Raw genomic sequence first — 19,853 nt, forward strand, 5'->3', positions numbered from 1 at the left:
CTAACTCTAACTTATCTTCTGCTCTCAGGGAATATGCCCGTCGCGGCCCTAATGCAGTCAAATAACTTGTAGCTGGACTTATTCATTATCATTTATCAACTCACGCATAAATCAAGGTGCTATTCAGTCAATGGTTTCAGGACATATAATTCTAGGACACACGTGTGTACACGTACGTACACGTGTGTACACGTACGTACACGTGTGTACACGTACGTACACGTGTGTACACGTACGTACACGTGTGTACACGTACGTACACGTGTGTACACGTACGTACACGTACGTACACGTACGTACACGTACGTACACGTGTGTACACGTACGTACACGTGTGTACACGTACGTACACGTGTGTACACGTACGTACACGTGTGTACACGTACGTACACGTGTGTACACGTACGTACACGTGTGTACACGTACGTACACGCGCAAGACATTAAGTTAACTTATACAAACCCCCCTTACCCCCCATAAACTCATGTCATCTATTATACACTTATTTATGTCCTGCCAAACCCCAAAAACAGGACTAAGTGCATACAATACTCACAAGCTTTATTTAAATTGTATACAAATGTATTGCTACTCTAGTTAACTAGTCTTACACGCATTCGATCTCGTGGTCTATCTATAGATAGCATCCCCTTTTTTTTTCCTCTCATATTTACTATGTATTTTATTTATTATACACACTACAATTTCAGTATAAGTTAATGTAGCTTAATTAATAAAGCAAGGCACTGAAAATGCCAAGATGAGTCGCACGACTCCATAAACACAAAGGTTTGGTCCTAGCCTTCCTATTAGTTCTTAGTAGACTTACACATGCAAGTCTCCACGCCCCAGTGAGAATGCCCTTAAAATCAGCAGTGATCTAAAGGAGCAGGTATCAAGCACACTCTTAAGTAGCTCATAACACCTTGCTAAGCCACACCCCCACGGGATACAGCAGTGATAAAAATTAAGCCATAAACGAAAGTTTGACTAAGCCATACTAAAAAGGGTTGGTAAATTTCGTGCCAGCCACCGCGGTCATACGATTAACCCAAACTAATAGGCCCACGGCGTAAAGCGTGTTTAAGATACCTTTGCACTAAAGTTAAAACTTAACTAAGCCGTAAAAAGCTACAGTTACCATAAAATAGACCACGAAAGTGACTTTATAATAATCTGACTACACGATAGCTAAGACCCAAACTGGGATTAGATACCCCACTATGCTTAGCCCTAAACATAGATAATTTTACAACAAAATAATTCGCCAGAGGACTACTAGCAATAGCTTAAAACTCAAAGGACTTGGCGGTGCTTTATATCCCTCTAGAGGAGCCTGTTCTATAATCGATAAACCCCGATAAACCTCACCACCCTTTGCTAATTCAGTCTATATACCGCCATCTTCAGCAAACCCTCAAAAGGTAGAATAGTAAGCACAATCATTTTACATAAAAAAGTTAGGTCAAGGTGTAACTTATGGGGTGGGAAGAAATGGGCTACATTTTCTACCCAAGAACATTCCACGAACGTTTTTATGAAATTAAAAACTGAAGGAGGATTTAGTAGTAAATTAAGAATAGAGAGCTTAATTGAATAGGGCCATGAAGCACGCACACACCGCCCGTCACCCTCCTCAAGTAATAAGACACAACCATAACCATATTAACTTAACTAAGACACAAGAGGAGACAAGTCGTAACAAGGTAAGCATACCGGAAGGTGTGCTTGGATTAATCAAAGTGTAGCTTAACTAAAGCGTCTGGCCTACACCCAGAAGATTTCATTACTTATGACCACTTTGAACAAAAGCTAGCCCAACTAACCCCAAACTTAAGTATCACAGACATATAAAGTAAAACATTTAGTTAAATAATAAAAGTATAGGAGATAGAAATTTTAATTGGAGCGATAGAGATAGTACCGTAAGGGAATGATGAAAGACATCTTAACAGTATTAAACAGCAAAGATTACCCCTTTTACCTTTTGCATAATGAACTAGCCAGAAACGACTTAACAAAGAGAACTTAAGCTAAGCTCCCCGAAACCAGACGAGCTACCCATAAACAATCTAAAAGGATCAACTCATCTATGTAGCAAAATAGTGAGAAGATTTGTGGGTAGAGGTGAAAAGCCTAACGAGCCTGGTGATAGCTGGTTGCCCACAAACAGAATTTTAGTTCAACTTTAAATTTACCTAAAAAAAAACAAAATTTTAATGTAAATTTAAAATATAGTCTAAGAAGGTACAGCTTCTTAGAATCAGGATACAACCTTTATTAGAGAGTATATACTAACATCACCATAGTTGGCTTAAAAGCAGCCACCAATTGAGAAAGCGTTCCAGCTCAACAAACAATATAACTTAATCCCAATCATATTACATCAACTCCTAATTATACCTCCTGGGCCATTCTATTTAAATATAGAAGCAACAATGCTAGTATGAGTAACAAGAACTATTTTCTCCCCGCATAAGCTTATATCAGAAACGGATAGACCACTGATAGTTAACAATCTGATAATATCAACCCAAAAATGAAATACTTATCTACCCTATTGTTAACCCAACACAGGCATGCATTTAAGGAAAGATTAAAAGGAGTAAAAGGAACTCGGCAAACACAAACCCCGCCTGTTTACCAAAAACATCACCTCCAGCATTTCTAGTATTGGAGGCACTGCCTGCCCAGTGACACTTGTTTAACGGCCGCGGTATCCTGACCGTGCAAAGGTAGCATAATCATTTGTTCTCTAAATAAGGACTTGTATGAATGGCCACACGAGGGTTTAACTGTCTCTTATTCCCAATCAGTGAAATTGACCTTCCCGTGAAGAGGCGGGAATGCCACAATAAGACGAGAAGACCCTATGGAGCTTTAATTAACTAACCCAAACTTATGGATACTAAATACCTACAAGGCATAACATTACACCATTATTGTGGGTTAGCAATTTAGGTTGGGGTGACCTCGGAATATAAAAAAACTCCCGAGTGATTAAAATTTAGACCCACAAGTCAAAATATAACATCACTTATTGATCCAATAATTTTTGATCAACGGAACAAGTTACCCTAGGGATAACAGCGCAATCCTATTCAAGAGTCCATATCGACAATAGGGTTTACGACCTCGATGTTGGATCAGGACATCCTAATGGTGCAGCAGCTATTAAGGGTTCGTTTGTTCAACGATTAAAGTCCTACGTGATCTGAGTTCAGACCGGAGTAATCCAGGTCGGTTTCTATCTATTATATAACCTCCCCCAGTACGAAAGGACAAGGGATGTAAGGCCTACCTCACAAAGGCGCCTTAAAACTAATAGATGAAGTCAACTCAATCTAACCAGTTTATCTCCTCATAAGCCCGAGAAAAGGGGCTTTGTTAGGGTGGCAGAGCCCGGTAACTGCGTAAAACTTAAACCTTTATTATCAGAGGTTCAATTCCTCTCCCTAACAAAATGTTCTTTATCAACATTATCTCTCTTATCATCCCAATCCTTCTTGCCGTAGCCTTCCTCACCCTCGTTGAACGAAAAGTCTTAGGCTACATACAACTTCGAAAAGGGCCTAATATCGTAGGCCCCTACGGCCTCCTTCAACCAATCGCAGATGCAGTAAAACTCTTCACAAAAGAACCTCTACGACCACTTACATCCTCCATATCAATATTCATTCTAGCCCCCATTCTAGCTCTATCACTAGCCCTAACTATATGAATCCCTCTCCCAATGCCCTACCCACTCATTAATATAAACTTAGGAGTCCTATTCATACTAGCAATATCAAGTCTCGCCGTATACTCCATCCTTTGGTCAGGATGAGCCTCAAACTCCAAATACGCTCTAATCGGAGCCCTCCGAGCAGTAGCTCAAACAATCTCATATGAAGTAACACTAGCAATCATTCTCCTATCAGTCCTCCTAATAAACGGGTCATTTACACTATCCACACTAATTATCACCCAAGAACATATATGACTAATCTTTCCGGCCTGGCCCCTAGCCATGATATGATTCATTTCTACTCTAGCAGAAACTAACCGAGCCCCCTTCGACTTAACTGAAGGAGAATCCGAACTAGTTTCTGGATTTAACGTAGAGTATGCAGCGGGTCCTTTTGCCCTATTCTTTCTAGCAGAGTACGCAAATATCATTATAATAAATATCCTCACAACAATTCTATTCTTCGGTGCATTCCACAACCCATTTATACCAGAACTCTACTCTATTAACTTCACTATAAAAACCCTCTTACTAACTATCTGCTTCCTATGAATTCGAGCATCATACCCTCGATTCCGCTATGATCAATTAATACACTTATTGTGAAAAAATTTTCTACCCCTAACTTTAGCCCTATGCATATGACATGTTGCCTTACCCATTATTACCGCGAGTATCCCACCCCAAACATAAGAAATATGTCTGATAAAAGAGTTACTTTGATAGAGTAAATAATAGAGGTTTAAATCCTCTTATTTCTAGAATAATAGGCTTCGAACCTAATCTTAAGAATTCAAAGATCTTCGTGCTACCAAACTTACACTATATTCTACAGTAAGGTCAGCTAAATTAAGCTATCGGGCCCATACCCCGAAAATGTTGGTTTATACCCTTCCCGTACTAATAAAACCCCCTATTCCACTATTATTATAGCAACTATCATGGCAGGGACCATAATCGTCATACTAAGCTCGCACTGATTACTGATCTGAATTGGATTCGAAATAAACATGCTAGCCATCATCCCTATCCTCATAAAAAAGTATAATCCACGAGCCATAGAAGCCTCTACAAAATATTTTCTTACACAAGCTACTGCCTCAATATTACTAATAATAGGAGTCACCATTAACCTTCTTTACTCCGGCCAATGAGTAATCTCAAAAATCTCAAACCCCATCGCATCCATCATAATAACCACCGCCCTAACAATAAAACTAGGCCTATCTCCATTCCACTTCTGAGTTCCCGAAGTAGCACAAGGAGTAACACTTATATCAGGAATAATCCTACTAACATGACAAAAAATCGCACCTATATCCATCCTATATCAAATCTCCCCATCAATTAACACCAACCTTCTTATACTAATAGCCCTCGCATCCGTTCTAGTAGGAGGCTGAGGCGGACTAAATCAAACTCAACTACGAAAAATCATAGCATACTCCTCCATTGCCCACATAGGCTGAATAGCCGCTATCATTATTTACAACCCTACAATAATAATCCTAAACTTAACTTTATATATTCTAATAACACTATCTACCTTCATACTATTCATATTAAACTCATCCACCACAACCTTATCCTTATCCCACATATGAAATAAATTTCCCTAATCACCTCCATAATCTTAATCTTAATATTATCCCTAGGAGGACTACCCCCATTATCTGGCTTCATCCCTAAATGAATAATTATTCAAGAATTAACAAAAAATAACATAATTATTATTCCAACACTAATAGCCATCACCGCTCTACTTAACTTATATTTCTACCTGCGACTCACATATAGCACCGCACTTACCATATTCCCGTCCACAAATAACATAAAAATAAAATGACAATTCGAGTACACAAAAAAGGCAACCCTACTACCCCCCTTAATCATTATCTCAACTATACTACTCCCGCTAACACCTATATTATCAGTCTTGGACTAGGAGTTTAGGTTAGACCAGACCAAGAGCCTTCAAAGCTCTAAGCAAGTGCTATACACTTAACCCCTGACCAAATCACCTCTAAGGGCTGCAAGAATCTATCTTACATCAATTGAATGCAAATCAAACACTTTAATTAAGCTAAGCCCTCCCTAGATTGGTGAGCTTCTACCTCACGAAATTTTAGTTAACAGCTAAATACCCTAGTAACTGGCTTCAATCTACCTTCTCCCGCCGCGTAGAAAAAAAAGGCGGGAGAAGCCCCGGCGGCGTCTAGGCTGCTTCTTTGAATTTGCAATTCAATATGAAAATTCACCACAGAGCTTGGCAAAAAGAGGACTTAAACCTCTATTTTTAGATTTACAGTCTAATGCTTTTATCAGCCATTTTACCTATGTTCATTAACCGATGACTGTTCTCTACTAATCACAAAGATATTGGTACTTTATACTTACTATTTGGAGCATGAGCCGGCATAGTAGGCACTGCCTTGAGCCTCCTCATCCGAGCCGAACTAGGTCAGCCCGGTACTTTACTAGGCGACGATCAAATTTATAACGTCGTCGTAACCGCCCATGCTTTCGTAATAATCTTCTTCATAGTCATGCCCATTATAATTGGGGGCTTTGGAAACTGACTAGTGCCATTAATAATTGGTGCTCCGGACATGGCATTCCCCCGAATAAATAACATGAGCTTCTGACTTCTTCCTCCATCTTTTCTTCTACTATTAGCATCTTCTATGGTAGAAGCAGGTGCAGGAACGGGGTGGACCGTTTACCCCCCACTGGCTGGCAATCTGGCCCATGCAGGAGCATCCGTTGATCTTACAATTTTCTCCTTACATTTAGCCGGAGTCTCTTCTATTTTAGGGGCAATTAATTTCATTACTACTATTATCAACATAAAACCCCCTGCAATATCCCAGTATCAAACCCCCCTATTTGTATGATCAGTACTAATTACAGCAGTTCTACTCCTACTATCCCTGCCTGTACTGGCTGCTGGAATTACAATACTTTTAACAGACCGTAATCTTAATACGACATTTTTCGATCCCGCTGGAGGAGGAGACCCTATCCTATATCAACACTTATTCTGATTCTTCGGACATCCTGAAGTTTACATTCTTATCCTGCCAGGGTTCGGAATAATTTCTCACATTGTCACTTACTACTCAGGGAAAAAAGAGCCTTTCGGCTATATAGGAATAGTATGGGCAATAATATCTATTGGGTTTTTAGGCTTTATCGTATGAGCTCACCATATGTTTACTGTAGGAATAGACGTAGACACACGAGCATACTTCACATCCGCCACTATAATTATCGCTATTCCAACAGGAGTAAAAGTATTTAGTTGACTGGCAACACTTCACGGAGGCAATATTAAATGATCTCCAGCTATGCTATGAGCTTTAGGGTTTATTTTCTTATTCACAGTAGGCGGGCTAACAGGCATTGTCCTAGCTAATTCGTCCTTAGACATCGTTCTTCATGATACGTATTATGTTGTAGCTCATTTTCACTATGTGCTCTCAATGGGAGCAGTTTTTGCCATTATGGGAGGATTTGCCCACTGATTCCCCTTATTCTCAGGTTATACTCTTAACGATACTTGAGCAAAGATTCACTTTACAATTATATTTGTGGGAGTAAATATAACTTTCTTCCCTCAGCATTTCCTAGGTTTATCCGGAATACCTCGTCGGTACTCTGACTATCCAGATGCATATACCACCTGAAATACCGTCTCCTCTATAGGATCGTTTATCTCGCTTACAGCGGTGATGCTTATAATTTTTATAATCTGAGAGGCCTTTGCATCCAAACGAGAAGTTGCTATAGTAGAACTTACTACAACTAATATTGAATGACTACATGGATGTCCCCCTCCATATCACACGTTCGAAGAACCTACATATGTAATCCAAAAATAAGAAAGGAAGGAATCGAACCCCCTAAAATTGGTTTCAAGCCAATGTCATAACCACTATGTCTTTCTCAATCAGGAGGTATTAGTAAAATATTACATAACTTTGTCAAGGTTAAATTATAGGTGAAACCCCTATATACCTCTATGGCGTACCCATTTCAACTCGGATTACAGGACGCAACCTCCCCTATTATAGAGGAGCTACTTCATTTTCATGACCATACACTAATAATTGTATTCTTAATCAGTTCTTTAGTTCTCTACATCATTTCCCTAATATTGACTACAAAATTAACTCATACAAGCACAATAGACGCACAGGAAGTAGAAACAGTATGAACTATCCTACCCGCCATTATCCTAATCCTAATCGCTCTACCTTCCCTCCGAATCCTTTATATAATAGACGAAATCAATAACCCCTCTTTAACCGTGAAAACAATAGGCCACCAATGATACTGAAGCTATGAATATACTGATTATGAAGACTTAAACTTTGACTCCTACATAATCCCAACACAAGAATTAAAGCCAGGAGAACTCCGACTATTAGAAGTAGACAACCGAGTTGTCCTCCCAATAGAAATAACCATCCGAATACTTATTTCTTCAGAAGACGTTTTGCATTCATGAGCTGTTCCATCACTAGGTCTAAAAACTGACGCTATTCCAGGACGACTAAACCAAACCACCCTTATAGCCATACGACCGGGACTGTATTATGGCCAGTGCTCTGAAATCTGCGGATCTAACCATAGCTTTATACCCATTGTTCTTGAAATAGTCCCCCTATCTTATTTTGAAACCTGATCTGCCTTAATAGTATAACCTAGACTAGACTTACTCATTAAGAAGCTATAAAGCATTAACCTTTTAAGTTAAAGACTGGGAGTTTTAACCTCCCCTTAATGAAATGCCACAGCTAGACACATCCACCTGATTTATTATAATCTTTTCAATATTTCTCACCCTCTTCATTCTATTCCAACTAAAAATTTCAAATCACCACTACCCGGAAAACCCAATAACCAAGTCTACTAAAATCACTAGTCAACATAATCCTTGAGAAAACAAATGAACGAAAATTTATTCGCCTCTTTCGCTGCCCCCTCAATAATAGGTCTCCCTATTGTAGTACTGATCGTCATATTCCCTTCCATTTTATTCCCAGCACCCAATCGCCTAATCAATAATCGGTTAATCTCCATTCAGCAATGATTAATTCAATTAACATCAAAACAAATACTAGCAATTCATAATCAAAAGGGACGAACCTGAGCTCTCATACTTATATCACTAATTCTATTCATTGGTTCAACTAACCTACTTGGACTACTACCCCACTCATTTACGCCCACGACACAACTCTCTATAAACCTCGGAATAGCAATCCCCCTATGAGCAGGGACAGTAATTACCGGTTTCCGCTATAAGACCAAAGCATCCTTGGCACACTTTCTACCCCAAGGCACCCCTCTTCCCCTAATTCCAATACTAGTAATCATCGAAACTATTAGTCTATTCATTCAACCCATAGCTCTAGCCGTTCGATTAACCGCCAATATTACTGCAGGACACCTCCTAATCCATTTGATTGGAGGGGCTACCTTAGCTCTTATTAATATTAGCGCGACCACAGCTTTCATCACTTTTATTATTTTAATTCTATTTACGATTCTAGAGTTTGCTGTTGCCTTAATTCAAGCCTATGTCTTTACCTTACTAGTAAGTCTATACTTACATGACAACACCTAATGACCCACCAAACTCACGCTTACCATATAGTTAACCCAAGCCCATGACCGCTAACAGGAGCCCTTTCTGCCCTTCTTATAACATCGGGTCTTATCATATGATTTCACTATAACTCAATATCCCTACTTACATTAGGATTCACAACCAACCTGCTAACCATATACCAGTGATGACGAGATGTGATCCGAGAAGGCACATTCCAAGGACATCACACCCCTATTGTACAAAAAGGACTACGGTACGGAATAGTTCTTTTTATTGTATCAGAAGTATTTTTCTTTGCAGGCTTCTTTTGAGCCTTTTACCATTCCAGCCTAGCCCCTACTCCTGAACTTGGAGGTTGCTGACCTCCCACCGGCATTATTCCTCTTAACCCACTAGAAGTTCCTCTACTCAACACCTCAGTCCTCCTAGCCTCCGGAGTATCTATTACTTGAGCCCATCATAGTTTAATAGAAGGCAATCGTAAACACATACTTCAAGGCCTATTTATTACAATCTCCTTAGGCGTATATTTTACACTATTACAGGCCTCCGAATACTACGAGACATCTTTTACAATCTCCGACGGAGTGTACGGATCTACCTTTTTTATAGCTACTGGGTTTCACGGACTACATGTAATTATTGGCTCCACATTCCTTATCGTGTGCTTTCTCCGACAACTATACTACCACTTCACATCAAACCACCACTTCGGATTTGAAGCCGCTGCATGATATTGACACTTTGTTGATGTAGTCTGACTATTCTTATATGTATCTATTTATTGATGAGGATCCTATTTCTTTAGTATAACTAGTACAATTGACTTCCAATCAGTTAGCTCCAGATCAACCTGGAAAGAAGTAATAAACGTAATACTAACCTTGATAACTAATGTAACCCTAGCGTCCTTACTTGTACTAATCGCATTCTGACTTCCCCAACTAAATATTTATACAGACAAGACAAGCCCCTACGAATGTGGTTTTGACCCCATGGGATCTGCTCGCCTACCTTTCTCTATAAAATTCTTCCTAGTTGCCATCACATTCCTGCTTTTCGACCTAGAAATCGCACTCCTACTCCCACTTCCCTGAGCGTCACAAACCAACAAGTTGACAACAATACTTATCATAGCACTCCTACTAATCTCCCTCCTAGCTGCAAGCCTAGCGTACGAATGAACCGAAAAGGGGCTAGAATGAACCGAATATGATAATTAGTTTAAGCCAAAACAAATGATTTCGACTCATTAGATTATGATTTATCTCATAATTATCATATGTCCATAGTATATATTAATATCTTTCTGGCATTCATTCTTTCTCTAATAGGTATACTTGTTTATCGATCACACCTAATATCATCGCTACTATGCTTAGAGGGCATAATATTATCACTATTTGTAATAATATCTGTAACTATTCTCAACAACCACCTTACATTAGCCAGCATGATACCAATCGTACTACTAGTATTTGCTGCCTGCGAAGCAGCATTAGGACTATCTCTACTAGTTATAGTATCTAACACCTACGGGACTGATTACGTACAAAACCTAAACCTCTTACAATGCTAAAAATTATCATCCCCACTATCATACTGATCCCCCTTACATGAGTATCAAAGCCTAACATAATCTGAATTAACACGACAACATATGGTTTGCTAATCAGCTTAATCAGCTTATTCTACCTGAATCAACCAAATGATAATACATTGAACCCCTCCTTAATATTTTTCTCTGACTCCCTATCAGCACCGCTACTAGCACTTACAACATGACTTCTACCCCTTATACTTATAGCAAGCCAACACCATTTATCAAAAGAACCCTTAACTCGAAAAAAACTATATATTTCAATACTGATTCTTCTCCAGTTGTTCCTAATTATAACTTTCACCGCCTCTGAACTTATCTTCTTTTACATCCTATTTGAGGCAACACTAATCCCAACCCTGATCATTATTACCCGATGGGGGAATCAAACTGAACGACTAAACGCAGGGCTCTACTTCTTATTTTATACTTTAATAGGATCTCTCCCACTCCTAGTAGCTCTCCTTTACATCCACAATTTCATGGGCTCCCTAAATTTTCTCATAATTCAATACTGAATTCAACCTCTGCCAAACTCCTGATCTAATGTTTTCTTATGATTGGCATGCATGATAGCATTCATAGTAAAGATACCTCTATACGGCCTCCACTTGTGACTACCAAAAGCACACGTAGAGGCCCCTATTGCCGGCTCCATGGTACTTGCCGCCGTACTCCTGAAATTAGGAGGCTATGGCATGATACGAATTACAACCCTACTAAACCCCCTGACCAACTTCATAGCGTATCCTTTCATAATATTATCTCTATGAGGCATAATCATAACAAGCTCTATCTGTCTCCGTCAAACAGATCTAAAATCCCTAATTGCATACTCCTCAGTTAGTCATATGGCACTCGTTATTGTAGCGGTTCTTATTCAAACACCATGAAGTTATATAGGTGCAACAGCCCTAATAATTGCCCATGGTTTAACATCCTCGATGCTATTCTGCTTAGCCAACTCCAATTACGAACGAATCCATAGCCGTACTATGATTCTCGCACGAGGACTTCAAACCCTCCTTCCCCTGATAGCAGCCTGATGGTTATTAGCAAGCCTCACAAATCTGGCTCTTCCTCCAACAATTAATCTTATCGGAGAACTATTTGTAGTGATATCCTCATTCTCATGATCCAACATTACTATTATTCTAATAGGAATTAACATCACCATCACTGCCCTATACTCACTTTATATACTAATCACCACACAGCGTGGTAAATATTCCCACCATATCAAAAATATCAAACCGTCATTCACACGAGAAAATGCCCTAATAACCTTGCATCTACTGCCTCTACTCCTCCTATCCCTTAACCCTAAAATTATTCTCGGTCCCATCTACTGTAAGCATAGTTTAACAAAAACATTAGATTGTGAATCTAATAATAAAAGCTCAAACCTTTTTGCTTACCGAAAAAGTACTGCAAGAACTGCTAACTCATGCTCCCATGTATAAGAACATGGCTTTTTCAACTTTTATAGGATAGAAGTAATCCATTGGTCTTAGGAACCAAAAAATTGGTGCAACTCCAAATAAAAGTAATAAATATATTTACTTCATGCATAATCACAGCTCTAGTCATTCTTACTTTGCCCATCATTATAACCTCTACTAAACTCTACAAAAATAAGCTATACCCATACTATGTAAAAACCGCTACTTCTTACGCATTCATAATTAGCATAATTCCCACAATAATATTCATCTACTCAGGACAGGAAACAATTGTTTCAAACTGACATTGAATAACAATCCAGACCATAAAACTATCCATGAGTTTTAAATTAGACTACTTCTCAATAATCTTTGTGCCCGTAGCCCTTTTTGTCACGTGGTCTATTATAGAGTTTTCTATATGATATATACACTCCGATCCTTATATTAACCGATTTTTCAAGTATCTTCTCTTATTTCTTATTACTATAATAGTCTTAGTCACCGCAAACAACATATTCCAACTATTCATTGGCTGAGAAGGAGTTGGCATTATATCATTTTTACTTATTGGATGATGATACGGCCGAACCGATGCAAATACAGCTGCCCTACAAGCTATCCTCTATAACCGTATTGGAGATGTAGGCTTCATTATAACCATAGCATGGTTTCTATTGAACTTAAACACATGAGACCTTCAACAAATCTTTATTACAACAAACGATAATTTTAATTTGCCGCTACTTGGCTTACTATTAGCAGCTACCGGTAAATCTGCTCAATTCGGCTTACATCCCTGACTCCCCTCAGCCATAGAAGGCCCCACTCCTGTATCAGCCCTACTTCACTCAAGCACAATAGTTGTAGCAGGAGTATTTCTTCTTATCCGCTTTCATCCACTAATAGAGCATAATCAAACTATTCAAACCCTCACTTTATGCTTAGGGGCTATTACTACACTATTTACTGCAATCTGCGCTCTTACACAGAACGATATCAAAAAAATTGTAGCGTTCTCTACCTCAAGCCAACTAGGCCTAATAATAGTAACAATTGGCATTAACCAGCCTTACCTAGCCTTCTTACACATCTGCACTCACGCATTTTTTAAAGCTATGTTATTCATATGTTCAGGGTCAATTATCCACAGCCTAAACGATGAACAAGACATTCGAAAGATAGGTGGCCTATTTAAAGTCCTTCCCTTCACCACAACTTCCCTGATTGTCGGAAGCCTCGCATTAACAGGCATACCTTTCCTTACAGGATTCTACTCCAAAGACCTGATCATCGAGTCCGCTAACACGTCGAATACCAACGCCTGAGCCCTCTTAATTACACTCGTTGCCACATCCCTAACCGCTGCCTACAGCACCCGAATTATATTCTTCGCTCTACTAGGCCAGCCCCGCTTCTCCCCTATAATCCTTATCAACGAGAATAATCCTCTCCTAATTAACTCTATTAAACGACTCCTTATCGGAAGTGTATTTGCAGGATACATTATCTCCCACAGCATCACACCCACCACCATCCCACAGATAACTATGCCTCATTATCTAAAAATGATAGCCCTTGCAGTAACTATCTTGGGTTTCATCCTGGCACTAGAACTAAACCTTACCATACAAGGACTCAAATTTAACTATCCATCTAATTACTTTAAATTTTCCACCCTCCTTGGCTATTATCCAACCATTATGCACCGCCTCACACCTAAAACAAGTTTAACCATCAGCCAGAAATCAGCATCTATACTTCTGGACTCCATCTGACTAGAAAACATCCTACCCAAATCAATCTCGTATTTCCAAATAAAATCTTCTACCCTTATTTCAAATCAAAAGGGTCTCATCAAGCTCTATTTCCTATCGTTCATACTAACTATAATTCTCAGCCTACTAATCCTTAATTACCACGGGTAACTTCCATGATAACCAACACACCAGTTAACAGCGACCAACCTGTAACAATCACCAACCAGGTTCCATAACTATATAAAGCCGCAATACCCATAGCCTCTTCACTAAAAAACCCAGAGTCCCCCGTATCATAAATTACCCAATCCCCTATTCCATTAAACTTTAATACTACCTCCACCTCATCATCCTTCAAAATATAGCAAGCAGTCAACAACTCAGACAATAGACCAGTAATAAAAGCCGCTAGAACAGCCTTATTTGAAACTCACACCTCAGGGTATTGCTCAGTAGCCATAGCAGTTGTATAACCAAATACTACTAATATACCCCCCAAATAAATTAAAAACACTATCAGCCCTAAAAAAGAACCCCCAAAATTCAGAACAATCGCACAACCAATCCCACCGCTAATAATTAGCACAAGCCCACCATAAATAGGAGATGGTTTAGTGGCAAAACCCACAAAACTCATCACAAAAACGATACTTAAAATAAATACAATGTATGTTATCATTATTCCTACATGGAATTTAACCATGACTAATGACATGAAAAATCATCGTTGTATTTCAACTATAAGAACATTAATGACCAACATTCGAAAAACCCACCCACTAGCCAAAATTGTCAACAATTCATTCATTGACCTCCCAGCGCCATCTAACATCTCTGCTTGATGGAATTTCGGGTCCTTATTAGGAGTATGCTTGATTCTACAGATTCTAACAGGTTTATTTCTAGCTATACACTACACATCGGACACGGCCACAGCTTTTTCATCGGTCACCCACATCTGTCGAGACGTTAACTACGGCTGAATTATCCGCTATATACATGCAAATGGCGCTTCCATATTCTTCATCTGCCTATTCATACATGTGGGACGAGGCCTATACTATGGATCCTATGTATTCATAGAAACATGAAACATTGGAATTGTACTACTATTCGCAACCATAGCCACAGCATTCATAGGCTATGTACTGCCGTGAGGACAAATATCATTTTGAGGGGCAACTGTAATCACTAACCTTCTCTCCGCCATCCCCTATATCGGAACCAACTTAGTAGAGTGAATCTGAGGTGGCTTCTCAGTAGACAAAGCAACCTTAACACGATTCTTTGCATTTCATTTTATCTTTCCATTCATCATCGCAGCTCTAGCAATAGTACACCTCCTATTTCTACACGAAACCGGATCCAACAACCCCTCAGGAATCACATCAGACTCAGACAAAATTCCGTTTCACCCCTACTACACAATTAAAGATATCCTAGGAATCCTACTCCTGCTCCTAGTCTTAATATCACTAGTTTTATTTTCACCAGACCTATTAGGAGATCCAGACAACTACACCCCTGCAAACCCCCTAAACACCCCTCCACATATCAAACCTGAATGATACTTCCTATTCGCCTATGCCATCCTACGATCTATCCCTAATAAATTAGGAGGTGTACTCGCCCTAGTATTCTCCATCCTAATTTTAGCATTCATTCCATTCCTCCACACATCTAAGCAACGCAGTATAATATTCCGACCCCTCAGCCAATGCCTATTCTGACTTTTAGTCGCCGATCTTCTCACTTTAACTTGGATTGGAGGACAGCCAGTTGAACACCCTTTCATCATTATCGGACAGGTCGCCTCAATTCTATATTTCACCATCCTATTGATTCTAATGCCAACAATTAGCGTTATCGAAAATAATCTTCTAAAATGAAGAGTCTTTGTAGTATAATCATTACCTTGGTCTTGTAAACCAAAAATGGAGAGTAGTCGCCCTCCCTAAGACTCAAGGAAGAAGCTCTTGCTCCACCATCAGCACCCAAAGCTGAAATTCTTCTTAAACTATTCCCTGACACCCCCTACATTCATAATTGGACCACCTCTACTGTGCTATGTCAGTATCTCCAAAAAATCCTTCTTTCCCTCCCCTATGTACGTCGTGCATTAATGGCTTGCCCCATGCATATAAGCATGTACATGATATTATATCTTTACATAGGACATGTCTAGTCCAATTCCACAACCCATTGATCCTCAACAGTAACTAGATGCATATCACTTAGTCCAATAAGGGCTTAATCACCATGCCTCGAGAAACCATCAATCCTTGCCTGTAATGTCACTCTTCTCGCTCCGGGCCCATGCTAATGTGGGGGTTACTATCATGAAACTATACCTGGCATCTGGTTCTTACCTCAGGGCCATGACTCTATTTATTCCAATCCTACTAATTCTCGCAAATGGGACATCTCGATGGACTAGTGACTAATCAGCCCATGATCACACATAACTGTGGTGTCATGCATTTGGTATCTTTTATTTTTAGGGGGGGAATCTGCTATCACTCATCTATGACCGCAACGGCACTAACTCTAACTTATCTTCTGCTCTCAGGGAATATGCCCGTCGCGGCCCTAATGCAGTCAAATAACTTGTAGCTGGACTTATTCATTATCATTTATCAACTCACGCATAAAATCAAGGTGCTATTCAGTCAATGGTTTCAGGACATATAATTCTAGGACACACGTGTGTACACGTACGTACACGTGTGTACACGTACGTACACGTGTGTACACGTACGTACACGTGTGTACACGTACGTACACGTGTGTACACGTACGTACACGTGTGTACACGTACGTACACGTGTGTACACGTACGTACACGTGTGTACACGTACGTACACGTGTGTACACGTACGTACACGTGTGTACACGTACGTACACGTGTGTACACGTACGTACACGTACGTACACGTACGTACACGTGTGTACACGTACGTACACGTGTGTACACGTACGTACACGTGTGTACACGTACGTACACGCGCAAGACATTAAGTTAACTTATACAAACCCCCCTTACCCCCCATAAACTCATGTCATCTATTATACACTTATTTATGTCCTGCCAAACCCCAAAAACAGGACTAAGTGCATACAATACTCACAAGCTTTATTTAAATTGTATACAAATGTATTGCTACTCTAGTTAACTTAACACAACAGTCTTACACGCATTCGATCTCGTGGTCTATCTATAGATAGCATCCCCTTTTTTTTTCCTCTCATATTTACTATGTATTTTATTTATTATACACACTACAATTTCAGTATAAGTTAATGTAGCTTAATTAATAAAGCAAGGCACTGAAAATGCCAAGATGAGTCGCACGACTCCATAAACACAAAGGTTTGGTCCTAGCCTTCCTATTAGTTCTTAGTAGACTTACACATGCAAGTCTCCACGCCCCAGTGAGAATGCCCTTAAAATCAGCAGTGATCTAAAGGAGCAGGTATCAAGCACACTCTTAAGTAGCTCATAACACCTTGCTAAGCCACACCCCCACGGGATACAGCAGTGATAAAAATTAAGCCATAAACGAAAGTTTGACTAAGCCATACTAAAAAGGGTTGGTAAATTTCGTGCCAGCCACCGCGGTCATACGATTAACCCAAACTAATAGGCCCACGGCGTAAAGCGTGTTTAAGATACCTTTGCACTAAAGTTAAAACTTAACTAAGCCGTAAAAAGCTACAGTTACCATAAAATAGACCACGAAAGTGACTTTATAATAATCTGACTACACGATAGCTAAGACCCAAACTGGGATTAGATACCCCACTATGCTTAGCCCTAAACATAGATAATTTTACAACAAAATAATTCGCCAGAGGACTACTAGCAATAGCTTAAAACTCAAAGGACTTGGCGGTGCTTTATATCCCTCTAGAGGAGCCTGTTCTATAATCGATAAACCCCGATAAACCTCACCACCCTTTGCTAATTCAGTCTATATACCGCCATCTTCAGCAAACCCTCAAAAGGTAGAATAGTAAGCACAATCATTTTACATAAAAAAGTTAGGTCAAGGTGTAACTTATGGGGTGGGAAGAAATGGGCTACATTTTCTACCCAAGAACATTCCACGAACGTTTTTATGAAATTAAAAACTGAAGGAGGATTTAGTAGTAAATTAAGAATAGAGAGCTTAATTGAATAGGGCCATGAAGCACGCACACACCGCCCGTCACCCTCCTCAAGTAATAAGACACAACCATAACCATATTAACTTAACTAAGACACAAGAGGAGACAAGTCGTAACAAGGTAAGCATACCGGAAGGTGTGCTTGGATTAATCAAAGTGTAGCTTAACTAAAGCGTCTGGCCTACACCCAGAAGATTTCATTACTTATGACCACTTTGAACAAAAGCTAGCCCAACTAACCCCAAACTTAAGTATCACAGACATATAAAGTAAAACATTTAGTTAAATAATAAAAGTATAGGAGATAGAAATTTTAATTGGAGCGATAGAGATAGTACCGTAAGGGAATGATGAAAGACATCTTAACAGTATTAAACAGCAAAGATTACCCCTTTTACCTTTTGCATAATGAACTAGCCAGAAACGACTTAACAAAGAGAACTTAAGCTAAGCTCCCCGAAACCAGACGAGCTACCCATAAACAATCTAAAAGGATCAACTCATCTATGTAGCAAAATAGTGAGAAGATTTGTGGGTAGAGGTGAAAAGCCTAACGAGCCTGGTGATAGCTGGTTGCCCACAAACAGAATTTTAGTTCAACTTTAAATTTACCTAAAAAAAAACAAAATTTTAATGTAAATTTAAAATATAGTCTAAGAAGGTACAGCTTCTTAGAATCAGGATACAACCTTTATTAGAGAGTATATACTAACATCACCATAGTTGGCTTAAAAGCAGCCACCAATTGAGAAAGCGTTCCAGCTCAACAAACAATATAACTTAATCCCAATCATATTACATCAACTCCTAATTATACCTCCTGGGCCATTCTATTTAAATATAGAAGCAACAATGCTAGTATGAGTAACAAGAACTATTTTCTCCCCGCATAAGCTTATATCAGAAACGGATAGACCACTGATAGTTAACAATCTGATAATATCAACCCAAAAATGAAATACTTATCTACCCTATTGTTAACCCAACACAGGCATGCATTTAAGGAAAGATTAAAAGGAGTAAAAGGAACTCGGCAAACACAAACCCCGCCTGTTTACCAAAAACATCACCTCCAGCATTTCTAGTATTGGAGGCACTGCCTGCCCAGTGACACTTGTTTAACGGCCGCGGTATCCTGACCGTGCAAAGGTAGCATAATCATTTGTTCTCTAAATAAGGACTTGTATGAATGGCCACACGAGGGTTTAACTGTCTCTTATTCCCAATCAGTGAAATTGACCTTCCCGTGAAGAGGCGGGAATGCCACAATAAGACGAGAAGACCCTATGGAGCTTTAATTAACTAACCCAAACTTATGGATACTAAATACCTACAAGGCATAACATTACACCATTATTGTGGGTTAGCAATTTAGGTTGGGGTGACCTCGGAATATAAAAAACTCCCGAGTGATTAAAATTTAGACCCACAAGTCAAAATATAACATCACTTATTGATCCAATAATTTTTGATCAACGGAACAAGTTACCCTAGGGATAACAGCGCAATCCTATTCAAGAGTCCATATCGACAATAGGGT

At 39.3% G+C, this 19,853-nt stretch overlaps 2 pseudogenes; both read left to right on the plus strand.

Moving 5' to 3' along the window:
* Nucleotides 1-784: 784 nt before the first annotated feature.
* LOC144310099 (18S ribosomal RNA) lies at nucleotides 785-1,739 on the plus strand (annotated as a pseudogene).
* A 15,772-nt stretch (nucleotides 1,740-17,511) lies between these two features.
* On the plus strand, nucleotides 17,512-18,466 carry LOC144310100 (18S ribosomal RNA; annotated as a pseudogene).
* The last annotated feature ends 1,387 nt before the right edge of the window (nucleotides 18,467-19,853 follow it).

This window comes from Canis aureus, unplaced genomic scaffold (assembly GCF_053574225.1).
Source record: "Canis aureus isolate CA01 unplaced genomic scaffold, VMU_Caureus_v.1.0 ptg000406l_RagTag, whole genome shotgun sequence".
Taxonomy (NCBI): Eukaryota; Metazoa; Chordata; class Mammalia; order Carnivora; family Canidae; genus Canis; species Canis aureus.